This window comes from Dendrobates tinctorius, unplaced genomic scaffold (assembly GCF_039654945.1).
Source record: "Dendrobates tinctorius isolate UK_male_01 unplaced genomic scaffold, ASM3965494v1 ptg000228l, whole genome shotgun sequence".
Lineage (NCBI taxonomy): Eukaryota > Metazoa > Chordata > Amphibia > Anura > Dendrobatidae > Dendrobates > Dendrobates tinctorius.
The window spans coordinates 1,026,757-1,038,032 of record NW_027361895.1 but is presented as its reverse complement, the minus strand read 5'-3'; the positions used below and the strand labels follow the sequence as shown (position 1 = coordinate 1,038,032).

The following is an 11,276-nucleotide window of genomic DNA, read 5'->3' as shown; positions in this document are numbered from 1 at the left end:
CCCTCGCCTACTGTATTATCACCCATCCCTTGAAGATTGTGAGCCCTCGCGGGCAGGGTCCTCTCTCCTCCTGTACCAGTTATGACTTGTATTGTTTAAGATTATTGTACTTGTTTTTATGTATACCCCCCTCACATGTAAAGCGCCATGGAATAAATGGCGCTATAACAATAAATAATAATAATAATAATAATACATAACCGTTGTGGAGTTGGGAGTACAAGCTATTGCTCCTGAATTGAATATCTTATCTTGGACGCACATTCCATGTGGAGGTGAAGTACAAGCCATTGTTCTTCAGATGGACATCTAGTCTCTGGCCTAAATGGAATGCCCTCAGGCCTTTTGACACCAGGACTTTATCCTAAATCCGAGGACGCCATTAAGAGAAAAATGGTGACCACTGCAATCATAATTTCTCATATTACCAGAAGATGATTGGATACTCTACTACAAATGATACCGGAGCAAGGGTGGAGTCATGGCTTGTATGTGGGTGTGTGTCATGCTGCCTGTCATGCTGCTCTCACCTGGGGGTGGGATCTCGGTCCCGATGTCACCTCTTCCGGAGCCACGGTCGCTCCAGGGGTCCCGTCGGTTGCGCACACACACCTCTCGTACTTAGTTCCATGTTTGCACCATATTCTTTGTGCGCACGCATGCTTGTCTCAGCTCTGCCTCCAGGCCTGTCCTCTCTATGGTATTGGAGGACCTGACCCAGAAGTCCTGGTGATCTTCTTTGGGAGGTGCCTGACTATTGTTGTGCTTCCTGGCTTGGTCTGCTTTGTCCTTGCCTGGCTGTGCGCTGTATTTGGTTCCTCTGCATTGTGCTCTGTTGTGCCTCCTGGCACATGCTCTGTTCCTGTATTCTGACCTGTGCTCTGTTGTGCCTCCTGGTACATGCTCTGTTCCTGTAATGTTGTGCCTCCTGGCACACCTGCCTAGCCTAGCACTCTGACATACTTCTCTGTGCACATTCTGTTTAACTCTGTACTCAGGCATGCTCCTTTGCACGCGCCCTGCTTTGCTCGCAACCAGGCGTGCATGTCTGTGCACGCCATACGTGCTCTCGTGTACCCGCCTTTCACTATCCTGTATCTAGCGCACTCCCGTGTATACGCCTTGTATTTTCCTGTACTCTCCGTGCCTCCGACAGTCGCCCTGTACGTCCTGTACCCTGCGTGCCCCTGTGTCCATGCTTTGCACATTCCTGCAGACAAACTCACTCGTGTCTCCTGTGAGCTGGCCACCTGGTGCCAGCAGTCATGGTACCTTACCCTCTTGGGCTTGCCCCTGACACTCCCTGTATATGGGGTGGTCCTCACTAGGTCAGCTCACCCTGGGAGGGTTGGTGCCACAACCCAGAGGGTCCACTGCAGGAGTGATCACAGTGTGGATGTGTATTGGTTTAATATATATGTAAGGATCAGATATATATCTTCCCCTTCCCTCTTCCCCTTCCCCACATACCAGCTTCTACTACCCTTTCCTATTACCTCTTCCCTTATTGTACCCTTTCCTCGTTAGACTTCCCTTATGTATGTCATTATAAATACCTTGTTTGTAATAAACCCCCTTTAAAAGATCCAGTAGTTCCTTTTAATTACTAGTAACTGGCACCCCAAAACTCAGCAGATTCTTCACACCCCATAGGGGTATAATGCTCCTCCATACTGTGGCTTTACAAAAAAATAAAAGTTTCTCCTTACCTGGCAGAGTTTCAGCGATGTCCTCCACCTGATACATCTGAGGCATGCAGAGTCGTTCCGGTGTATGACAGTGACGTCATATGCCAGCATCGTGCCCGCTGATGCCAGCTGCCAGCCGATGATTGGCCGGTGGCTGTTAACTGTTGCCATGTAGGAATCTCCCGCATGACAAATTTTAACTGCCCGTATGACTGAGGATACACGGGCAGTTACTGAGCCAGCATAAGTCTGCCACTGGGGTCCGCTGAGTAGAGGGGGCCCGATGCTCTGCTTCCATTAGATAATCTAACTAATGGTGGGCACTGATCTGATTAAGGAAAGTGCCACTGACTGGGTGTGCCTTTCCTACCCTCCCCTTACCCCTGATTGGTTCGGGCATGACAGCTGCCCTTCCATGATTTAATGAAGGTGGGGTTTAAGTATGGGGAGCCAATTGGGATAAAGAAGGGATTAGCACAGCCCCTTCCTATGTACATAAAATCCTGGGATTTTAGCAGCCCTTCCTCTTCCTCCGTTCACTGCGGTCCTGGAAGTGCTTTTCCCACCCTCCCTCCCCTTTTTGTTACGAATTTGCTGATGTTATGTTATTTCGTTCTTTTATTTGTAGTTATTACAAGTCACGGCGTTGGAGAAGTTATTGCACGAAGCTACGGCTTGCCGGCTAACTTGCCTGCGTCTATGGAGCGGGGCATTGAGCGGCTAGCGCGTTTTAAGAAAGCTAAGTGCCTGTTTACAAAAGGTTGTTAAATTTTATAAAAGAATTTTAATAAAGCTGTGACCGACTTTCACCCATCATTGGTTTTCAGTGTCTAATTAATAGTGGTTAAGAGGGGCTGAGGAAATGCGTTAAGGGGTTATCTTCCCCTCCTTTTAGGTCAACACAGTCATACAGAAACAAGATCACAGCAAGAGGGAGGACATTGTAAAAATGGATTTTTTAAGGGCATTTGAGTGTGATTCCTTTAAAAAAAAAACCAGGGGAAGAGTCTTGAGATCATTTGCATATTCCCAGTGCCTTCTGGGATAAGTGAAGAGTCTCCGCGAGCTCAACGATCACTGGGTTTTGGCCGTTGCAGCTGAAAAGAGGAAATCGGAAAACCAGGGGAAGAGTTGTGAGATCATTTGCATATTCCCAGTGCCTTCTGGGATAAATGAAGAGTCTCCGCGAGCTCAATGATCACTGGGTTTTGGCTGTTGCAGCCGAAAAGAGGAAATTGGAAAACCAGGGGAAGAGTCTTTGAGGAGGGGGTTGGGCCAGATGGCCCAGGAGGTCCCTTCCAACTCTACAATTCTATGATGCAGATCTATAGATGAAATCCATCAGTCTTAGGTCCTGGTACATATGACATAGCTGACTTTTCATGTTCCCTGGTGGTCTAGTGGTTAGGATTCGGCGCTCTCACCACCGTGGCCCGGGTTCGATTCCCGGTTAGGGAAATATGTTTTATTTATATTTTTACAATGATAATCACAATTGAGTTTATAACTGCACGATTTGTTAATCCTAATCCTATCACGGTATGAGGGAGCAGGGCATTGTAGGTGCATCTATATTTTTCAGCTTTAGGACATTTGAGTTTGATACAATAGATGCTGACCACAAGTCATCGATACTGTTATTTAGATGAAGGGTGCGCTGAAGATACTTCTCTTAGAGAATTTCCGCCTTTATCAGCGGCTGAATGCTGCCGCAAGGAAAGTACGTCGTCGGTCAGGGACAGGAAGACATTTCTGCAATCTGTTCCTTATTTCCTTAACTACTTGGTGTAAATGATGATACATTTGTTGGCCGCGCCCCCTACTGGCTATGCACCGCCCACTTTTCAGAAAGTTTGCTGAGTTGGCCAGGATTGGTGCAAATGACAAAAAATTGCACTTTTGAGTAAAAATGAATATTGTAATGTTTCAAACACTCTGTAGTAGATAATTATACCTCCGCTGTTTCCTTATAAGAGGGTGTAATAAATAATAATAATTGTATTTCTATAGCGCCGACATATTCCGCAGCACTTTACATTTCAGAGGGGACTTGTACAGACGATAGAGATTACAGAATAACAATAATCACATAGATCATAACAGATACCAAGAGGAATAAGGGCCCTGATCACAAGCTACAATCTATGAGGAAATAGGGGAGACACGAGAGGTGGGTGCTAACAATTGCCTTCATTGTACAATGCAGCCGTCAAAGTAAATGAAAAATATCAATGGTGTAAAACAACTATTTTTTAGGACTAGATATTCCTATGTGCAGAATTTCATATTTAGAATCATAGAATCGTAGTGTAGGAAGGGACCTCCTGGGCCATCTGGTCCAACCCCCTCCTCAAAGCAGGATTCGCTAAATCATCCCAGACAGATGTCTGTCCAGCCTCTATTTGAAGACTTCTATTGAAGGAGAACTCACCACCTCTCATGGCATTCCACTCATTGATCACTCTAACCGTCAAAAAGTTTTTTCTAATATCTAAATATATCTATAGATGAAATCCATCAGTCTTAGGTCCTGGTACATATGACATAGCTAGCTTTTTAAGTTCCCTGGTGGTCTAGTGGTTAGGATTCGATTCCCGGTCAGGGAAAAGGCTTTTTTTTTTTTTCTCCAGGTGATGTTGTTCAGCTTTCATTAGATATTCAGAAATATGATCCTGTTAAGAGGGAGTGGGGCAATGTAGGTGAGTCTATATGATACGATGCAGTAGGTACAGACCCTAATTCTGGCATTTTGATGACGGGTGGGCTGAAGAAAGATACGCCTGGAAGGCTTCCAATATCCCATCACTAATGTGGCTTTAAAGGGAATCTGTCACCTATATTTAGCGATATGATGTAAAGATATCACTAAATAGTGCATCCCATAAGGATTCTAGTCGGGATACTGACTCTCCCAGACCCCGCACCTTTGAGGCATAAATACCTTTTTTACCTTGTTTTTGATGTATGCAAATTGCCGCATTCCGGTCCGATGGGCGTGGCTTAGGAGTCTTCTCTCCCCCCTCCTCGGCTTGCTTCATGTAATCTTCACCTGTGAATACCATAGACACCGTTGGTTTCCGCGTTTGCGCAATGTAAAGGCCCCTGATGCCTGCACAGTATGCTTTGCCCGACTGTGGGCAAAGCATATAATCGGTACTGGGCATGCGCCAGTATTTTCCAGTGCAGTCTATGCCCCGGAAGTCTTCACATGAAGGACACACTTCCGGGGCATAGACTGCGCTGGAAAATACTGGCGCATGCCCAGTGCCGATTATATGCTTCGCCCACAGTCGAGCAAAGCATACTGCGCAGGCGCCGGGGGCCTTTACATTGCGCAAACACGGAAACCAACGGTGTCTACGGTATTCACAGGTGAAGATTACATGAAGCAAGCCGAGGGGGGGGACTCCTAAGCCACGCCCATCGGACCAGACCGCGACAATTGGCATGCATCCACAACAAGCTAAAAAAGGTATTTAGATACATCGCACTTCTGTAACATAGGGACGGTGTAAATAGTCCTGTAAATTATTAATACCTGCTGCAGAAAACGTGATCTTAACAATAATAAGAAACCAACTTCAGCATTATCAGATTCCCTTTAAAAACAAAAACATTGTGCGATTCTTTACAATAATAATAATAAAACAACTTTACGCTCACCTACCGCACCAGTGACAGTTTAGTGATGTCAGTGTCGAGGCTCTCGATGCTCCCGTGACATAGTTATACCGGCTGCTGATGGGCTCCAGTGCTCATGCTCCCCTCAGACAATCCTCGGACATCCTATTGAAGTGTGAGTGAAGCAGCTTATCTGCGGGCACTGATCGGCTGCAGCGCTCATGTGGTATCAAACATCTACAGTGGGGCAAAAAAGTATTTAGTCAGTCAGCAATAGTGCAAGTTCCACCACTTAAAAAGATGAGAGGCGTCTGTAATTTACATCATAGGTAGACCTCAACTATGGGAGACAAACTGAGAAAAAAAAATCCAGAAAATCACATTGTCTGTTTTTTTTTCATTTTATTTGCATATTATGGTGGAAAATAAGTATTTGGTCAAAAACAAGCAATCAAGATTTCTGGCTCTCACAGACCTGTAACTTCTTCTTTAAGAGTCTCCTCTTTCCTCCACTCATTACCTGTAGTAATGGCACCTGTTTAAACTTGTTATCAGTATAAAAAGACACCTGTGCACACCCTCAAACAGTCTGACTCCAAACTCCACTATGGTGAAGACCAAAGAGCTGTCAAAGGACACCAGAAACAAAATTGTAGCCCTGCACCAGGCTGGGAAGACTGAATCTGCAATAGCCAACCAGCTTGGAGTGAAGAAATCAACTGTGGGAGCAATAATTAGAAAATGGAAGACATACAAGACCACTGAAATCTCCCTCGATCTGGTGCTCCATGCAAAATCCCACCCCGTGGGATCAGAATGATCACAAGAACGGTGAGCAAAAATCCCAGAACCACGCGGGGGGACCTAGTGAATGAACTGCAGAGAGCTGGGACCAATGTAACAAGGCCTACCATAAGTAACACACTACGCCACCATGGACTCAGATCCTGCAGTGCCAGACGTGTCCCACTGCTTAAGCCTGTACATGTCCGGGCCCGTCTGAAGTTTGCTAGAGAGCATTTGGATGATCCAGAGGAGTTTTGGGAGAATGTCCTATGGTCTGATGAAACCAAACTGGAACTGTTTGGTAGAAACACAACTTGTCGTGTTTGGAGGAAAAAGAATACTGAGTTGCATCCATCAAACACCATACCTACTGTAAAGCATGGTGGTGGAAACATCATGCTTTGGGGCTGTTTCTCTGCAAAGGGGCCAGGACGACTGATCCGGGTACATGAAAGAATGAATGGGGCCATGTATCGTGAGATTTTGAGTGCAAACCTCCTTCCATCAGCAAGGGCATTGATGATGAAACGTGGCTGGGTCTTTCAACATGACAATGATCCAAAGCACAACGCCAGGGCAACGGAGTGGCTTCGTAAGAAGCATTTCAAGGTCCTGGAGTGGCCTAGCCAGTCTCCAGATCTCAACCCTATAGAAAACCTTTGGAGGGAGTTGAAAGTCCGTGTTGCCAAGCGAAAAGCCAAAAACATCACTGCTCTAGAGCAGATCTGCATGGAGGAATGGGCCAACATACCAACAACATTGTGTGGCAACCTTGTGAAGACTTACAGAAAACGTTTGACCTCTGTCATTGCCAACAAAGGATATATCACAAAGTATTGAGATGAAATTTTGTTTCTGACCAAATACTTATTTTCCACCATAATATGCAAATAAAATGAAAAAAAAACAGACAATGTGATTTTCTGGATTTTTTTTTCTCAGTTTGTCTCCCATAGTTGAGGTCTACCTATGATGTAAATTACAGACGCCTCTCATCTTTTTAAGTGGTGGAACTTGCACTATTGCTGACTGACTAAATACTTTTTTGCCCCACTGTATATACATGCAAACACTTTAAATTGTATAATAAAGGAAAACTCTATGGCTAGGTATGTGCACTTTTTTTCAATTTTCATTGAGGAAAAAATAGTTACCGTATTTTCCTGACCATAAGATGCACTTTTTTCCCCAAAAATTTTTTGGGAAAATGAGGGTGCGTCTTATGGTCGCAATATACTTACAAATCCTGTGGCTGGTGCGGGAGCGTTAGCCATGTTCCCAGATGCCATGTTGCCGGAGGCCACCGTAACATGGCAGGAAAGGATATGCGGGGGAATCCGGGCTTTGAGAAAATGCCGGCAGAGCTCCCCACGGAGCACAGAGAGCCACTGCCACTGCACCAGAGGACAGCCCGCCACCACACCAGAGCCCCGCCGCACCCGCACCAGCCACATGGTCATGTTCAAGCCTCCCAACCGTCCTGGATCAAGTGGGACAGTCCCAATTTTTACACGCCCCGCCCGGGAATTTACTTTCCTGCACTGCATGGAGCCACCACACCCCCCCATGCATCATCCCCATCCATTCCTCACCCTCCCAGAGAGACCCACCACAGCCCCTCACTGATAAATCCCAGCAATGACGTTGCTAGGCTGCAGCGTGCACACAGGACCTGTGATGAGGTCTCAGGAGGGGAGGAGTCAGGTGTCACATGATCAGGGGCCTCGGTGTATGCAGGACTCTGCTGTGCTGGTTGTCATGTTGCTGGAAGAGAGGAAGTTTATGTGTGGGGTCAGGAGGGATTTACAGGGTGGATGTAGCAGAGTCATGTGTGTACGGAGCGGAGCCGTGTGTGTATGAGGTGTATGGAGCAGAGCCCTGTGTGTGCAAGATGTACAGAATGGAGTCCTGTGTGTATGAAGTGTACGGAGCCGTGTGTGTGTACAGGGTGTACGGACCGAAGCCGCGTGTGTACGAGGTGTATGGCGCAGAGCTGTGTGTGTACAAGGTGTACGGAGTGGATCTGTGTGTGTATCAGGTGTATGGAGCGGAGACGTGTGTGTGCGAGGTGTACAGAGCAGAGCCCTGTGTGTAACAGGTGTACAGAATGGAGTCCTGTGTGTATGAATTGTACAGAGCAGTGTACAGGGTGTACGGAGTGGAGCTGCGTGTGTATGGGGTGTGCGGAGCAGAGTCACATGTACTTGGTGTACGGAGTGGAGCCATATGTGTAAGATGTGTACGGAACGGAGTCCTGTGTGTATGAAGTGTATGGAGCCTTGTGTGTGTACATGGTGTTCGAAGAAGATCTGCGTATGTACGGGGTGTACAAAATGGAGCCCTGTGTGTACGAATTGCATGGAGCTGAACCATGTGTACGAGGTTTACAAGAGTGGGGCCATGTGTGTACTGAGTGGAGCCGTGTGTATGCAAGGTGTACGGAGCGGAGCCGTGTGTGTATCAGGCATACAAAGCGGAACCGTGTGTGTATGAGGTGTGTGGAGCCATGCGTCTACAAGGTGTATGGTGGGGAGCATTCATACCTCCCAACCATGCCAGATCCAGCAGGACAGTCCCGATTTTGAGAGTCTGCCCCGCTGTCCCGGCCGGGAGCTTACTTTTCCTGCGGACACAGGAGTTCATGGCAGAGCCCCGAGGAGCAGTTTAAAACTCGCACGTGACGTTCCACCAGAAGTGATGTGCTGGAAGCTGACTGGAAATGAGGTAATTTCGGGAGGAGATTGTGACGGAATCATGGAGGCACTTCAGGGAATGGTTCAGATCCATCACTGTGTCATCCTCCGACATCAGGATTACCTTGGAATCAGGGATGCCGGCCATGTGAGCGGATCATGATATATCCTGCACCGGGAGGCTCAGGTGGGCATTACAATGGGAGCCGGGCTGCTTTATTATCATTATAGAATCTTTTCTTTCTCTCTCTGTTTCTTTCTGTCTCTCTGTTCTTTATTTCCCTCTCTAATCTTTCTCTGTCTCTCTCTCTGTTCTTTCTTTACCCTTTCTTTCTTTCATTTTCATGCTGTTCTCTTTCTTTCCCCTCTTTCCTTCTTTTTCTTTCTTTGTCTCTCTCCGTTCTTTCTCTTTTTTTCTTTCTCTCTGTTTTTCTTTCCCCTCTTTCTTTCTTCTGTTCTTTTTTCTGTCCCCTCTTTCTTTCTCTCCCTGTTCTTTCTTTTTCTCTGTTTTCTTTTCCCTCTTTCTTTCCCCTTCTTTTTCTCTCTCTCTGAAGATTGCTCTGGCTTACCTATAAAGGATTGTCAAGAGGTCTCACTCACTGTTGGTGATATTGGTCATTTCCAACCATCCTTGGTGAAGGAGCTAGAGAGGAGTTCCTTGCAGCAAAGTCAGAGTCCTGGTGTGGAAGGAGCCACAGTGAGGAGTTCCTTGCAGCTCTAAAAAAGCTTGGTGAAGTAGCAGCTATTTAGGAGGAAAGCTGTACTGAGGTGCTGGACTCTGTTGCTGGGAGCAATAGCAACAGAGCAAAGCTAAGTGGTGTTACCCCTGTTTGTAACTTTCCTTTTGTGTGTTTCAGAGCAGTGGTGGGATTAGTTTCTGCACCGTCCATTTCACTAGAAAAGGATAGGTGCAGGGCAAGCTAGGGTTTTTAGGTATCCTGCTCGGCGCCAGGTGCGGAACCTGCATAGGGACTGTCAGGAGTGTAGAGACACTGACTCAGGGGAGTGCAGGAGGTCTCCACGTCCCCGGTCCCTATCGCAGGGCCCTCCATTGTATCGGTTTCCCTGGTGTTTCCCTTAATTCTGTAAATTTGTCCTGCTGGAGGCGGTGTATCCAGATACACGTGTAATACTGAAATTCACCTGCTGGAGGCAGTGCATCCGGCTGCCCATTACTTTGCTTAAATTCGCCCTGCTGGAGGCGGTGTATCCAGGGTCACGTGTGTCATATAAATTTGCCCTGCTGGAGGCGGTGTGTCCAGTCACACGTAACCATCACATTCTGTTTCTTTCCCCTCTTTCTTTCTCTCTCTCTGTTCTTCCTTTCTCTCTCTGTTCTTTCTTTCTCCTTTCTTTCTCTCTGTTCTTTCTTTCTCTGTTTTCTTTTTTCTCTCTCTCTGTTCTTTCTTTTCCTCACTACTATTGTACCCACAGTACCAGCCACTGTGCCTATAATGCCAGCCACCGTACCCTCAGTACCAGTCAGTGTCATCAGCAGTGCTAAATGGGTGTGGACATGTGTTTGACTAGTTTTTAAATGGGTGTGGTTGGGGTGTGGTCTAAAATTTGCCTTTGTCCCACTCTCCCTTCTTCAAAAGTTGGGAAGTATGCATGTTACCAGAGGCCATGTTCCAGGAGGCCACCACAACATGGCAGCAACAGATGTGTGGGGGCCTCTGGGCTTTGACAAAATGCTGGCAGAGCCCCCATGGAGCACAGAGAGCCACTGCATCGGAGCACAGCCTCCCTGCCCCAGGAAAGCCCCCTGCCCCAGCAAAGAGCCCCAGCTCAGCCCCCCTGCCCCAGCATAGAGCCTCTGCCCCAGCTCAGCCCCCCTGCCCCAGCATAGAGCCTCTGCCCCAGCTCAGCCCCCCCTGCCCCAGCACAGAGCCTCTGCCCCAGCACAGCCCCCCTGCCTCAGCAATGCCCCCCTGCCCCAGCACAGAGCCGCGTCACCATACCAGCTTGGGATGGAATTTCCCAGACGCCACCACAGCAGCCTGAACCACCAAATGACCCCTGTGACCACTCCTCCACCTATGCCGATCCCTTCCCTGGTAAGCTGAATTCAGACTGTAAGATGGACCTCCATTTGACACATTAATTTTTTTTCCCTATTTTCTAATTTGGGTGCGCATTATGGTCTGGTGCATCTTATAGTCTGAAAAATACGGTATTACTCATCTGTATTGCCATCCGTTTTTCAATATCGGAAGTTGTTAAAATTTACAGGACCAAAAATAGTTATCGATATCAATAATTTCAATGTATCAGTAATAATCAGATGTTATACTGCTGATCAGCACAAAATCTGACTTTTTTGTGCACTGATAAACTTGAATAGTACACCTCATCCAAAATATGGGAGACTAGTGCACATTGTGGTTTTTTTATTTGAATGTGCAATTTTCTCCAACAGCACTCAGACAAAGCCTGCAATTGTGTCTCTGTAGCCTCACAATAGTGACATAACCACACATGTGCAGAA

General features: G+C 46.9%; 1 non-coding gene across 1 annotated transcript; it reads left to right on the top strand.

Annotated features, from left to right (window-relative positions):
* The first annotated feature begins 3,074 nt into the window (after window positions 1-3,074).
* Window positions 3,075-3,146, top strand: TRNAE-CUC (transfer RNA glutamic acid (anticodon CUC)). Its single transcript has one exon. It is a non-coding gene; the product is annotated as a tRNA-Glu (tRNA).
* The last annotated feature ends 8,130 nt before the right edge of the window (window positions 3,147-11,276 follow it).